Below are 15,900 nucleotides of genomic sequence, written 5' to 3'. Positions count from 1 at the left end.
GATGAATTCCAAATTATTTAAGACACTCCAGTGGCTTAGCCCCCTCAGCTCTGTGCTGGCAGCTGTGTTGCCAACAGGCACAAAACTGTGACCAGCCAGGAGGAGTGCAGAGCTGAGAGGAGAGGTGGCTGGACACGGGCCTTTGAGATATAGTCAAGCCTCACTAATATATCTGTGGTCTTTTCAGTTCCGGGAGGCGTCAAACTTTTATTTTTGCTTTAGTTAGTTTGACTTATCTTTTTGATTGCCGTCTGCAACTCAAACAGTCCATCTGATACAAAAACAAATAGCACAGGGGAGTCCATAAAGTAACGTGGTTGGCTTTTTAAAAACTCACATACCAAAGTTTATTCATCCCAACAAGAACAATTCCTTTCAAAAGAGTCATCTCAGGGGAAAGGAAGCTGCCAGCAACCAAAGGGGAGGAGATTTACGTATTTTCAAATTACAAAGATTTATAATTACAGTATTAATCAAGAGCTAGACAGTATTTTGGAACGAGCAACGTACGTCATTCTGCAAGCATGGTTGCTTCATGGTGCAGAAGGAAGTAGCTCAAGGGATAGGAAAGAAAAGTATTTGCTCCTACTGCCATTCACACTAAGGCTCCTGCTCTCTGTGTGCACGTGGGCAGCCCATTCTGGGTCTTAGCGAGTGATCAACTTCCTACCCGGGAACAAACAGCCTTGAAACCAGCAGATAAAATGCCAATTCTCAGCAAAATTAGGCCCCAAGTCCCCAGACAAGTCATATGCCAGAGTCTGCTTCTGGCCTCAGATTTTCCTATTCCCAGCTGTGACCAAGCTGAGACGCACTAGACCCTCTCCTGGGACGAGGTCAGCACTTCAGCTAAGGCAGCACTTTTCCATACCCAGTTCCCGACCCGTGGCCAGCACTGCCGCCCAGACTATTACACCAGTGGAAGTGAGTCATAAGACCACGCTTACTCACCACAGGCTATGAAATGGGAGGAAATTGCAAAAAAAAAAAAAAAAAAAAAACTCCCTTTAGAGCTTTGCTATTTCTCCTCCTGTGAACAAAATGATATTTGTGATCATTATGTAACCATGGAAGGATCACATTAGCATCAAGGAGAACTACCTGGGTTTAAGAAGAAAACGGGGCATCTGGGTGACTCAGTGGGTTAAGCATCTGACTCTTGATACCATCTCAGGTCATGATTTCAGGGTCATGGGATTGAGCCCCACATCGGGCTCTGCATTCAGCATGGAGTCTGATTGGGATTCTCTCTCTCTCTCTCTGCTCCTCCCCCTAAACAAATAAATAAATCTAATCTCTTTACAAATAAAATCTTTAAAATCTAAACAAATAAAATCTTTAGAAGACGAAGAGGAAGACGAAGAAGACAAAGAAGAAGAAGAAAATAGGGACTTCCCAAGTAAAGATCCTCAGAATTCAAATCTGAGGGTCTTTGCCTCAAGCCAATCTGTGACCTCCACCAACCAAGATGAGGTGATGAGAGGAAATTTTCCCTCTGCCATTTCTCAAAGAGTTCTGGTTGAGGTTGGACTAAACACCTCGTTGACCCCTCTTCCTCTGTACATGAGAGAGTGAACACACAGATTAACACCTTGGGCTTTTAGCTCAAATAACACACATAAAGCTGTAGAGAGGCCCTGAATCCAAAGAAAGAATAAGCTGGCCTTCGAAGAAATCTGAAAAGCAATTAAAATCTTTGCTGGAATTTCTTTAAAGGGCACCCAGAGAGCATTCCATTCATAATAATAATACAGTTCCTCCAGCCTGCCATTCCCCATCCCCTGTCTACTCTCTCTTAGAACACAGACACGCTACCCAGGTCGTGGCCCCCACTCCCCACCTGCCCAAACATGCTCTCTCAAACCTCAGCCTGCAATGGCTGTCATCCGCCTTCCTGCTTCTCTTCCTCCTTCCCCTCCAGGATTTCTCTGCCCTTCCCAGAGAGTTCATCACTCAGTTCCTCTCCCTTCTCAGGATATGATTCTATACATCATGAAAACAAAAAGCATCCACCCATCCAAGAAGCCTTCTTCCTTTTAGAAGGTAGGATGAAAGGAAAGCTTCTGAATGTGAATATGTTGACTTTTTTTTTTTTGGTCTTTATCTCATTTGCTCACCAAAATATAGACTGAAATGTATGGAAGGAGGCTGATATCTAAAGTCAGGTGACCTGAATTGTCTTAGTTACTGTGTGTGACTTTGGGACAATTTACCTAAACTTTCTAGCCTATCTATAAAATAAGGTAATTGTAATGCCTTCATCATAAGGACATGGTGATGATTACATGAGAAAATATGCTTCGTCATAAGAAATGACAACCAAACTATGAACTGCTCCATGAAAATGATTCTCAGTCCTGCTGGCTTTAAATCTTTACATTGGTTTGGATATTATATATGCATCATTCTCAATCGTTATAGAAGGTTTAAGAAGATACTTAGAGATACAAAATGGTCTGTTTTCCAAATTGTTCACTTTGTTTGACATAGATTTTTTGGTTATTTGCTTTTTATTATTGAAGATCAGTTGGCATACAATGTTATATTAGTCTCAGGTGTATAATACAGTGATTTGACAATTCTGTACATTACTTCAGTGCTCACCACAATATATGTAGTCACCATCTGCCAAGTTGGCCACTCTTGACAATGTCGGCTAGAATATTAAAGATTAGTCACCTTTGTCTGTGTAATGAGTCACCTGACTCTACCAATCTGTTCTGCTGAACTCCATAAAGTGGAATCCAGAATCTTCAGACCATTAATTCTAAATCTGAATTTCCAATTCTCAGACTCAAGCTCCACATAAAATTTCCAGACCTTAGCGATCCATAGCATGAAAGGTATTTCTGGTCTGATTCCCCTTTAAAAAGAGATTCCCATTCATTTTGAATGGTAGAAATAAAAATTCCCATATCCCCAGGTTTCTAATGAACAGCAGGCAAAGGCATCAGGCACAGACTATAAGAGGGCTAAATTAGAAGGGACAAGAGTATAAGATCCCAGGACCAAAGGAACAAGTCACTAGAGTTCTTAAACAAAAATATCAAATCTATCCCTTCTAAAATAGGTGAAAAAAATTGTGAGCATATGTAGATCCAATGCCCTCCAGTGAAAGAGACTCCAGAGTAATCCCTTCAGATTCTACAATGTGAATAAGTCAGAGATTAGGTAACAGGGGACCTAAAGAAAGGAAGGGTATGGTCACAACGGGACACGCAAGCTGACAGAGGGCAGCACCTAGGATCTCCTTTATTTTTGAGCTTCCCATTTGGGATTTGGTACCTATGGTCCAGGTGGAAGAAGAACCAGACAGCTCCGTAGCAGCTGCTCAAGAAAGGCAGCTGGCAGTGGGCATCTTTTCCCACCCCCCGACCCCTGGATTGGATGAGCATTGCCTTTTAATGGAGATGTGGCATTTACCTTGGTTCGCAACTGCCTATTGGCTAGCTCATCGCTGGACTGAGAGAAGATAATGGATGAGAAAGATGAGCAGAAGCAGCTGGGAAGAGATTTTTAATAAGACTATTGAATTGCTCTCTTTGCCGGATTCCATACCAGGCAGATAATCAGCAATAAATGTAATTTCCCTCAGTCTTCTCTAGTGAAGATATACATAAGTGGATTGTGTAGAGAGTTCACAAATTCTGGATAACCCCAGGATTTCCTTATGTGAGAGTTTTTCCTTAGGTTATCCACACTATTATCAACAACGGGAGCTAAAAAGGAAATTTTAAAACCTGAATTTCATTCCCAAGGAGGTATTCAGTTCTTCCCAAACTGGTAAGAAACTAAGAGCCTCCAAATAATCCTGGGCTCAAATTATAAGACTTATACTTGACAATGAAACCCAAATAAAGATAACACCATAAGACATTTTCCATGGATCCCTCGAGTTCCAATGCATTTTGTCTAACATGAAGCTCATCTATGTGTGGCTAGAAAAAAAAAATACCCTCAAAGGCAGAGAAAGCTAAAGAGACCTGTCCACGAGATAATAGGCTCAGCCATGGAAACTCCACACTCCAGATTGAATTTCACAAGCAGGACAGACAGGCACCACCAAACTGGGTCCAGCGTCATGGCTATGGCTTCTACTTCTCTAATCTGGTTCCATCTATGAGTCAAGGGAAAACCTGGAAATGTTATACAGTCACCAAACATGAAGGTATTTCCAAGAGACTCAAGATGCCATCCCCAAATAAGTACCCTTCCCTTTTCCCTTAATATCTACCCACTTTCAAAGAGTGATCACATTTAATATCTCAAGAAGAAGCTGACAGCATGTTAAGATGCTCCAGAGAAAAGTCCAGTAGATTTTTCCCCAAATTGGGAAACTCAGTTCTTTAGAGCATATCTCAAGAATCATACATTTACTTAAGCTTTTTACTGCAGACATTGACATTAAGAAATAAAATATACAAAAAAAAAGAAATAAAATATACAGAGATTGTATATTTTATCTTGACAGTAATGTCAGCGATCCCATCCATCCATTCAGTAAAAATTCAACTAAACCAAACATCTACATATAAAACACTCATGTGACAAGCAAAATGAGGAACAGAAAAGTAGTTTATAGACTTTGCGTTCAAAAACTAAGTCAAGGGCAGCCCAGGTGGCTCAGTGGTTTAGCACCTGCCTTCGGCCCAGGGCATGATCCTGGAGACCCGGAACCAAGTCCCATGTCGGGCTCCCTGCATGGAGCCTGCTTCTCCCTCTGCCTGTGTCTCTGCCTCTCTCTCTCTGTCTCTCTCTGTCTCTCTCTCTGTCTCTCATGAATAAATAAATAAAATCTTAAAAAAAAAAAAAAAAAAAAACTAAGTCAAGGGGCCCCTGCGTGGCTTAGTTGGTTAAGTGTCTGCCTTTGGCTCAGGTCATAATCCCGGGGTCCTGGGATAGAGCCCTGTGGGGAGCTCCCTGCTCAGAGGCAAAGCTGTTTATCTCTCTCCCTCTGCCCCTCCTCCCCCCCCCCCCCCCCCCCCCGCTCATGCACTCTCTTGCTCTCCCAGATATAAAATCTTTAAAAAAGTCAAGACACATACATAAGAACAAACACAAAATCAAAACCAAGAAACCATAATATAAAGTAGAAAACATCAACTGCTCTGTGAGGAGTACATATAAAGTGCCATACTCATGTGAGTTCAAAAGAAACCTGAAATTATTCCTGGTGGAAGGGGTCAAGAAAAGCTTCACAGAGAAAAGAGCATTTCGGGTGACCTTTGAAGGATGGGTAAGATTTCAACCTGAAAGATGAAAGAAAAGTCATCCAGCTGGAAAGATTGGCCTAACCAGTGGAACTGAGGAAGCAAACCCAGAAAACAAGACATTTTTCAGTCTGGCTGGAAAATAGGCTGCAAGGCATATAACTCAGAGGGGGAAAAGTTGGAAAAATAAGCTATCACTATTTCATAGATGGCCTTCAATAAGAATTTGGAATTTATGTTGTAAATAATGAAAAGCCACCGAAGGTTTCTGAGCTCAGGAGTGGCATGGTGAGACTTCAGAAGGTAGGTTAGAAGAAAATGCAACCAGAGGCAAGAAGACAAGTGAGGACAGAAATAGGACGGCGTAGGTAAAAAATAAAAATAAAAATAAAAATAAAATAAAATAAAAAGATCTAGGGTTTCAGAGACAGAATGAAGAGGAAGGGGTAGATAAATATTGCTGAGTTATGGTCCACGGGGTTTGGTCACTGATGGTTAAGGACATCGAAGATCATCCTGAAGCATGCATTCTGGGTGTCTGAGAAGACAGTTGTACGATCAACAGAAACAGAGCTTAGGGGTGACAAAGCCTGTGGAAGCCCTAAATGCTTATGTCTGGCTGCCAGCTGGCCAAGTGGGGCTGGTGCCAAGAAGACACAAAGGGGAAAAACTAAAGGTCTCATGCTGTCCTATTACTTCGTCCTATGATATTTGCCTCTCCCCTTGAAATTCTCCCCTTGGATTTCTGGGTAATACTCCTTCCTTGTTTTCTTCCTTCCTCTATGGCAAATCCAACCAAGCTCCATGAGCTCTTCTGTGGCTACTTGTCCCACAACCATCTTCCACAGAGCTCCAGCCTTAGTCCTTTTCTTACTCGACATCCTGTCCCTGAAAGGTCTGTCTGTTGCTTAACTTCACCTCCACGCAGATGGCTCCTGTGGAAGGCAGTGGTTGGGGCTGCAAGCTCTGAAATCACCCTGGGCTCAGAGCCCAGCTCTACCCCCTTGCTGGACACGTCATTTTGGACAAATCACATATCTTGATCTTCCTCACATGTAAAATGTGAGGGTTGGGAAGAGGGTTAACACGGAATCTGGCACATTTATTATTTAGTAAGTCCTCAGTAAATGGTAATTATTATTAACCAAAACTTATTACTGGAAATCTAGTCTCTCTCCTGATGGCCAGGTCCGTATAGTCAGTTGTTACCTGGGCAGGATTCCCTGAAGTTCCAAAGCGAATTCATCGTTTTCTCACTCCCCACAACCCTTTGTTATGGGGGATGAACCCAAACATTCATCCAGTCATTCAAATTAGGAGCCTAATGGGACTCATCCCATACCGCTCCCATTCCTCTACCCCCCACAGCCATTGCTTTTCCTATAAAATTCCAAGTGATTCAACAAGGCATAAAACATCCACTTATCTCACCCCCACTTCCCTGTCAACGCTCACTTCCCACCACTCCCTCTTCTGCCCAGTTACACTCACAGGTTCTGCTGCAGCTTCTTACAAAGGTACTTGCCATTGGTCACAAACATCAGGTAACCTAATATTCACGTCTTTACACATTTCCTTCCTCTGCCTGGAATGTCCTTCCAAACTCCTGTGCCCAATCTGGGTAATTCCTATTTGCCTTTAAAAACTCAGCTTGAAATCATAAGAGACTCTTAACTCTAGGAAACAAACTGAGGGTTGCTGGAGGGGAGGAAGGGTGTCGGGATGGGGCCACTGGGGAATGGGCATGAAGGAGGGCACATGATGGGATGCGTGCTGGGTGTTATATGCAACTGATGAATCCCTGACCTCTCCTCTGAAGCTAATAATACACTACATGATAATTAATTGAATTTAAATACATTAAAAAAAAAACTTCTAAGGATGTTAACATTAGGAGAAGCTAAGTGACAAGTACACAGGATCTTTCTGCACTATTTTTAAACTTTTCTGTAACATTTCAAAACAAAATGTTTTTATTTTTTTTAATTTTTTTATGATAATCACACATACACAGGGGGGGGGGGGGGCAGAGACACAGGCAGAGGGAGAAGCAGGCTCCATGCACCGGGAGCCTGATGTGGGATTCGATCCCCGGTCTCCAGGATCGCGCCCTGGGCCAAAGGCAGGCGCCAAACCACTGCACCACCCAGGGATCCCACAAAATGTTTTTAAAAACAAAACAAAAAAGACTTAGCTCGTGTCACCTCCCTGTGAAGCCTCCCCTGGCTTCCTAATGCGATGCCTTTCTCTCTGCTTCTATAAGGAAGCGTGAACCCCTATTGTGGTACTGACCACATTGGGATTTTGACTTGCTTGTCTCCCTTCTCTAATAAATTGCAAGGAGCTTACCGGCAAAAACTGTGTCTTACTCATTGTTCAACTTCCTCCTCCCTGATCTAGCACAGTAGGAGGTCCTTAGCACATAGAAGGTCCTTAAATGATTTCATATATAAGTGAATCACAAAATCATCTGGCAAAACAAGATAATCCAAGATGCTTCATGGTTCCCCCTCTCTTTGGCCGCATGATTAATCATAAAGTTCATGTAGCTTGCCTTCAATTCACAAGTTTTTCTGGTTGAGTCCATGCCTCTGTAACAACAACCAATAGTTTTCTGTCCTCTTATCCAAGATACATATCTTTCAAAGCTAGCGGATGGTTTTTATTTTCTTCTTGGTGATTTTCCACATTTTCCAAATATTGTCGATCTCTTGATCTATACCACATCAGACACCTGACAAAAATTAGGAAGTTTAAAGGAAAGCCTGAAACAAGTTCAAGTCTGCAAATATGATTAGACTCCCCTTAATTCAAATAGTTGAGTAAGGGGATCCCTGGGTGGCGCAGCGGTTTGGCGCCTGCCTTTGGCCCAGGGCGCGATCCTGGAGACCCGGGATCGAATCCCACGTCGGGCTCCCGGTGCATGGAGCCTGCTTCTCCCTCTGCCTGTGTCTCTGCCCCTCTCTCTCTCTCTGTGTGTGACTATCATAAATAAATAAAAATTAAAAAAAAAAAAAAAAAACAAATAGTTGAGTAATGTGGTGCCTAAAGATTAGCATTCAGAATTCCAAATTGCCATTGTACTGGGTGTGGTGGTGTGGGGTATATATAATAAATTTCAGGTTACAAGATATTAAAAGAAAAAAAACTCAATATTTTTAAGGCACATTCTCCTAAGTCAAAGACAACAGGTCCTACTAACAAGGGAATGAAAACAAGAAAGTCATTTCCCAGTAATCACATTGAACCTTTAAGATCAGTAGTGGATGCCCATCAGCAGTGTCTGTTTGTAGAGGCTCTTGCTGTTTTTCTGCAGCCTCCTGGGGTCAGCCTCTCTACCCTGCCCATGACTTGACCTCCTGGAATCACCTGCTGGAAAGCATTTTAATCCTGCCATCACTCACCTTCCAGAGTTCCTGCCCTGGACCCTCCCCAAAAGTCTCCCCCAATGTCTGAATGGACAGCCCCTCTGTATGCTGGGCTTCCTTTAGCACTCTGGAGGCTGACAGTGTGCTCCAGAGTCCTAGGCTTCTGGATGAAAAGTTCTCTTCCAGGTTGAGAGAATGAATCACAGAAAAGGAAACCCCTGAAGAACCAGCGCTCAAAGATCAGTGACTTAGACAATGCTGCCACCCATCGGCCAAAAAATAAAAGTACTGCTGGTCTTTTCACGGGGTTTGGAGTGATTTAATGGGACATTTCATGTGGCTTTGGAATGGGCAGTAGCTGCATTGTTATTACCATTATTACTGGTGCTTCAACAAGTTTCTGATATTTATAACATGATCACAATTACAGCAGGCCTAGGAGTCAGAGCTGCAGCAGAAATTGAGGTTCTGGGAATGTTGAACAGGAAATCAGTTCAGACTTTAAAAGAGGGAGTGAAAGGGGAGAAAGGTCTGACAAATGCCCTGAGGAGAAAAATAGATGGAGAAAGAAGCACACAACACCTAGGCTTCCACACACCACACCCTGAGTGAAGGACGTTCACATGAGGAATCTAACTTAATCCCCAATTCTGCAGGACTAGCATTTTTGTGCCCGTTATTAAAGCAGGTAAGGGCCAAAGCAGCTATGGATTTGCATAAGCTCACAGGGCAGACGGAGCAGGGCTGGCTTGAACTCAGTTCTAGCTGTTCGGTTCCCAGAGTCCCTTCTGATTGCATCAGACCAAAACCGCCTGTTCTCACTTCCAAATTGTTTAGGGCAGACACTGAGTCTACAAGAGTGTTTTCTTGTTTTAATCACAGTCTTCTGCTGGGGTGTTAAATAAAGTCAATGTTTTCAGTTTAAAGGTTAAATGTCCAACAGAGGAACGTACACTCTGGGAAATCTGGTGCCCTGGATTCTCTGTATCCAGAGGGGCTTCCCCCCACCCTTTCCTGTCTCATTTCTCTCTTCCCTGTGAAATCCCCTCTCCACTTAACTACGGATACAATAACAAGATTTTTTTTAAAAAGATTTTGTTTATTTATTCATGAGAGACACAGAGAGGCAGAGACACAGGTAGAGGGAAAAGCAGATTCCCTGTGGGGAGCCTGATGCGGAACTCGATCCTAGGACCCTGGGATCACAACCTGAGCCAAAGGTAGATGCTCAACCACTGAGTCATCCCGGTGCCCCTACAATAACAGTTTAAAGCTGTGCTGTCCAGTGCAATAGCCACTAGCTACATGTGGCAACGGCATTTGAAATGTGGCTGGTCCAAATTGATTTGTATTGTAGATGTAAAATACACACTGGATTTCTAAGACTTCATACAAAAATAAAAACATAAAATACCTCACTGATCTTTATATTGATTGCATGGTAACACGAAAATATTTTTGATAGATTAGGTTAGTTATTGCTAAAATTAATTTCACCTGGTTTTTTATTTTTTACTTTTTGATGAGACTACTAGAAAATTTTAAGTTACGTATGTGGAAAGCCCTATGTTTCCCTTGGCTAGAACCCGTTTAAAGATAGGCAAACACGCTTTTGTAAATAAAGACATCCCCCCTCCAATAAAAGACATTTCATACATTAATTAGTACAAGATAAGGGCATGAAACCAAAATCTGTTTCTTCCTCGGCTGATAGATAGAAAATTGCCACCTGATGTTCAATTAAGACAGCTATAATTATTAACCAGGAGTTTCACATTGTGAAGAAACTAATGAAGTCTGATTTTTTTTCTGATTGTGTCTTATGGATGACTGACTTGTTCACTAATTATCCCAAAGTTTTCATCCTGCAGATTACATTAATAATACTGTAATTTATATGCTAGAAGCATGTGGCCCATCAGGCCCCACAAAGAACTTCACATTTCTCACATTAAGGAAAGTAAAGTCTATTATTGCTGCACTCAGAGCTGTGTTCCTAAAGCAATGGAAGCTTCTCATCCTTATTTTTTTTTAATATTTTATTTATTCATGAGAGACACAGAGAGAGCCAGAGACATAGGCAGAGGGAGAAGCGGGCTCCCTGCAGGGAGCTTGATGTGGACTCCATCCCAGGACCCCGGGATCACTCCCTGAGCCAAAGGCAAACTCTCAACTACTGAGCCACCCAGGCATTCTGCGTCTCATCTTTATTGAGTTCAACACCTTTAAAGTAGAGGGAAATATCTTGAGCAAAACTGTCATTTTCTAAGATCAAAGCAATTCAGCTTCCATGGCTCCTTCCGGGCTAACCGGGGTTTCTTGGCAGGTTTTTCTTATCTCATCAAACACAACTCTGGAAAAATGGCCTTGGAGAAGTCTAGAAGCCAATGAACTCCTAAAAATAAGATATATTCAAAGCTCCTAAGCAGGGATTTATAGGACTGGTTTAGTCAATGGCTCCCCAGGGTGACAAACCACTGGTCCAAACCACTAGGAGTTACCTCCACCACAGGGCTTCAGCACAGCGGTGACTTTGGACTAGAATGCATCAACAAGGGTGAAGGCCAACAGGAATGCCCCCTGCCTGCCCAGGAATTTTGACGAGGCTCCTCTGGCCTTGGATCCAGGCTCTATGTCCATAGGGATGCTGAGTTTCTAGACAGGAGGAGGCCAGACGAATTGACTTCTCAAGTTCACCTTCAAAACCAGACTCTGATCCTCCACTCTTCGCACAGAAAGGAATACACCCAACAAGTTAAATTGAAGCAAAAAATAACCTTGGTCTGAGGTCTCCTAGGCGCCCATTTGAACATGCACAATGCAAGCTCAACAGATATCTCCTGCCAGCTCTTCTCAATTTTCTCTGCTATGTGTGATATTTTCCATGGATGAGACCAGAGATGTTGGTTGTAAATGATAGTCAGATGTTTAAACAATTCTGTTGCTGACACATGATAATTTCCAGAAGCCCCTTTTCCATAACTCGGTATCTTTTGGTAAGACCCACCACAAAGAAAATGAGTTGTACAAGGAAAATGGCAGAAGATCTGGAAATTAACCAGGAAACTGGACCATCACATGCCTCAAACAAAACAACAAAAAAAAAATCATTAATAGGAAACAGGCCAGTTGTTAAGGGTCATGGAAAGAATATACACGGGGTTCTCAGCAACTGGCTATGTTTCAAAGTCAGTAACCTCCAACTTGTCAGGGAGGATTGTGGTTAATGCTGCGAAAGACATGTGCTGAAAGGTTTCTAGTTGCCCTTAAATTCCTGAATTTCTACTCAGGATATCATACCACACGTGTGCAAAACAGAAAAGTCTGGTAAGTTTTAAATGGATCCTTCTGCAAGTAAACCCAACATAGAAAATCTTAACTTATAAAAATCAATACGTTAGGAGGTAATCACTTACATCAAAAAAAAAAAGATAAACTTCAAATTATTTTTAAGTAATTTTTTTCCTATTCAGACACGAGTCTGAATCACACAAAACTGTCAAATTTGGACTTTTTAAAAATATATTATTTATTTATTTATTTATTCATAAGAGAAACAGAGAGAGAGGGGGGCAGAGACACAGGCGGAGGGAGAAGCAGGCTCCATGCAGGGACCCTGACGTGGGACTCGATCCCGGGTCTCCAGGATCACGCCCTGGCCAAAGGCACGCGCCAAACCACTGAAACATCCAGGGATCCCGAATTTGGGCTGTTTTGACCAAATAAAGCCAAAATCCTCGCTATCTCAGGTGGTTCAATGTATACATTTCATTAACAACATAGATACTAGAAAAAAATAAAGAAAGAGCTAGGAACCCCTTTTAATATCAAGCAACAGAAACAGCTTTTTTAAAGCAGTTCCTATGTAACAATCCAAAGTCAACAGCAAACTATTTTGTTGAACAGTTTCGATTTCAGTCTACATAATTTTTCAGCAACATACCTATAGCCTGTTTTAATCTGAGTATTACAGGAGGTAATCGGTGATCACTAAGAACTTTGGTAATAAATTTAGCAATGCCTACAATAATAGTAATAAACTCCACATTTATATATTTTCACATTTACATATTTCCAAATTTCATTTTTTTTTACAGATTTTATTTATTTATTCATGAGAGACACAGAGTGAGGTAGAGACAGGCCGAGGGAGAAGCAGGATCCCTGGGAGGAGCCTGATGTGGGACTCCATCCCAGACCCAGGATCACGCCCTGAGCTGAAGGCAGATGCTCAACAGCTGAGTCACCCAGGCATCCCTATTTCCACATTTCAAACTAGCTTTGAGATTAGTCTATTAAGCCATGTCCTTAAATCCTTTGTGAAAATGAAACAAAGATGGAAAAGAGAGAGAGAGAAAGATGGACAAATCTTGATTATCAGAATTTACACAACCAAATGAGGATTGCTTTCAAAGGCTTCCCCACGGGAAGCTATATACCTGCTTCCAGGTGGCACTACCAATGTTTATGGAATCACTCTTGGAACTACATAAGAAAACCAGTATATTACTTAATAGTCCTATTTCTCCTTCTCCCTTTTAAATTCCAAACTATTCCCCTATTAATAGATCCAAATGCTTTGGGGTGGTTTGCTAAAGACATGCATAATTTGTCCAAACCCATAGAGCATACGCCACCAAGAGCGAACCCTAATGTAAATTCAGAATTCGGATGATGCCACTCCAGGTTTACCACCCCGGTGAAGAATGTTGCTAGTGGGGGAGGCTATGCATGTGTGAAGGCAGGGGGGCATATGGGAAATCTCTGCACCTCAATTTTGCTGTGAACCTAAAGCTACCCCAAAAGTAATAATAATAATAAAATCTTAATTCAAAAAAAAATTACAGGGCAGCCGGGGGGGCGCAGCGGTTTAGCGCCGCCTTCAGCCCAGGGCGTGATCCTGGAGTCCCGGGATCGAGTCCCACGTCGGGCTCCCTGCGTGGAGCCTGCTTCTCCCTCTGCCTGTGTCTCTGCCTCTCTCTCTCCCTGTGTCTCTCATGAACAAATAAATGAGATCTTTAAAAAATAATAAAAATAAACTTTAAAAATTACATAAAAATAAAATTAAAAACCACTCTTGGGAGAGGGACATTTGTCTACATGGAGGATATGCAAGAAGGCCCGGCACTTGCTTCCCCTTCCTTCCCCTTCGTGTCACTGTATCCCTCCTCTTGTCCATCATCAGTGCCCTCCAGCCTCTGAGAAGAGAAACCAGGTGTGTTATCTCCAAACCAAGGCGATTAGGGGAGGACACAGACTGAGAGAGAGAAGCAGAGACACAGGCAGAGGGAGAAGCAGGCTCCTCGCAGGGAGCCCGATGCGGGACTTGATCCCAGATCCTGGGATCACGACCTGAGCCCAAGGCAGATGCTCAGGCACTGATACCCCAGGCGTCCCTCCTAGCATTGTTTAAGTAAACTCTAGAATTGCTGGCGGCCGGCCCTCTCCCCACGGCTTTACCTTTTCCGTGAGCGGAAGGCAATCGCGGCTGGTTCCTCTCGGGCTCGTGGGGCATCGCGGTTCTTCTCCCGTGGAGAGGCCGCCTTGCGAGTCCCGGCCATGCTCCCCACCACCAGAGGCAGCAGCAGACGCGGAGGAGTAAAGGGACCCGCCGGGGTCACTGGGGGTGGGGGTGGGGAGCTGGCCGCCCTCTGGGGCCTTCCCGGAGGCTCCTCCCTAATCGATAACACACCTGGTTTCTCTTCTCAGAGGCTGGAGGGCACTGATGATGGACAAGAGGAGGGATACAGTGACACGAAGGGGAAGGAAGGGGAAGCATGTGCCAGGCCTTCTTGCATATCCTCCATGTAGACAAATGTCCCTCTCCCAAGAGTGGTTTTTAATTTTATTTTTATGTAATTTTTAAAGTTTATTTTTATTATATTTTAAAGATCTCATTTATTTGTTCATGAGAGACACAGGGAGAGAGAGAGGCAGAGACACAGGCAGAGGGAGAAGCAGGCTCCATGCAGGGAGCCCGACGTGGGACTCGGTCCCAGGACTCCAGGATCACGCCATGGGCTGAAGGCGGCGCTAAACCGCTGCCCCCCCCCCCCCCCGGCTGCCCTGTAATTTTTTTTTTTAATTAAGATTTTATTATTACTATTACTTTTGGAGTAGTTTTAGGCTCACAGCAAAATTGAGGTGCAGAGATTTCCCATATGCCCCCCTGCCTTCACACATGCATAGCCTCCCCCACTAGCAACGGACCCCTCAGTTGCTAGTAGGTCTCAGGCCCGCGTCCAGGCAGGTGGATGCTCGGCTTACGATGACCAGGAGGACGTAGCTTCAGGACCAAGGCTGGGAGCAGAGCTCCCCTCGCGCATCGAAAAGGTGGTGGAGGTCACCGCCGCCTCCCGCCTGGAGGGCGTGAAGGGCTCAGGGACCGGGGCTCAGGGCGCCCCCCGCGAACCCCCCGTCCCCTCCGGGGCGCTCACCTGCGCGGCCGCCCCAGCCCTTTTATACACGCGCCGAGAGGCCGTCCAATGAGCTCAGCCCTCTCTGGCGCGCTCTCCGTGCTCCACCAATCAGACGCTGCGACGCAAAAAGCCGGAAGCTGAGTGGTCAGACTTCAGGAGGCGTGGCTAGGGGCGTGGTTAGGGGCGTGGCTTGGGGAAACAGGAGCTGGAGCCAGGTGGGGGCGCTTTGCTCTCACCTGGTGAAAGGAGGCTTCGCGATGGAAGCCCGAGGTTCCAGTTGGGGGAGGGGCGCTCAGTCAGGGGTTCGTGTGCGGCGAGGGGAGCGGTTTCAGGCGAGCCCAGGGACGTGAGCGCCCCCACACCCCACCCCGGACGGCTGCTGGGAGGTGGGAAGGGCCCGCGGAGCCCACACCTGGCTGAGATCGCGTAGCGCCAGCATTTAGGGAGCCGAGAGCTGGAGGTGACCGGATCAGCGAGTCTAGGGCTGGCTTGCTCCCGGAGAGGGGAAAACAGGACAACCCCACAATTAATTAATATTTATAATAACAGTTGTCCCTGGGAGGGGACAGTTGCAGCAGGTCAAATGACAGTCTGTAATTGTGCGGGCTCGGAGAAAATGTGGGCATGCAGGTGAAGTAAGGGTCTGAGTTGAAGACGCTTGTTTGTTTTTCAAAGGAAGAAAATACTGTCAGAAAAGAAAAAAAAAAATGCAGTGAAGTGATTGGTGTTGTGCAGACCCGTGAGACCTCGTAAAAGGAACTAGGGTTTCCGGCAAAAACGTTGGACAAAGATCGTGGGGGAGAACGAAGGGGAAAGAAGAGGGAAAATATTTGAAAGGTCTGGAAGAAGAAAGGCAACAGCTGAGACAGTGGGAAAAAAATAGGAAAAAAATGAAGATCCTCT

Source organism: Canis lupus, chromosome 38, assembly GCF_011100685.1.
Source record: "Canis lupus familiaris isolate Mischka breed German Shepherd chromosome 38, alternate assembly UU_Cfam_GSD_1.0, whole genome shotgun sequence".
Classification (NCBI taxonomy): Eukaryota; Metazoa; Chordata; class Mammalia; order Carnivora; family Canidae; genus Canis; species Canis lupus.
Note: the sequence above shows the minus strand (reverse complement) of the source record.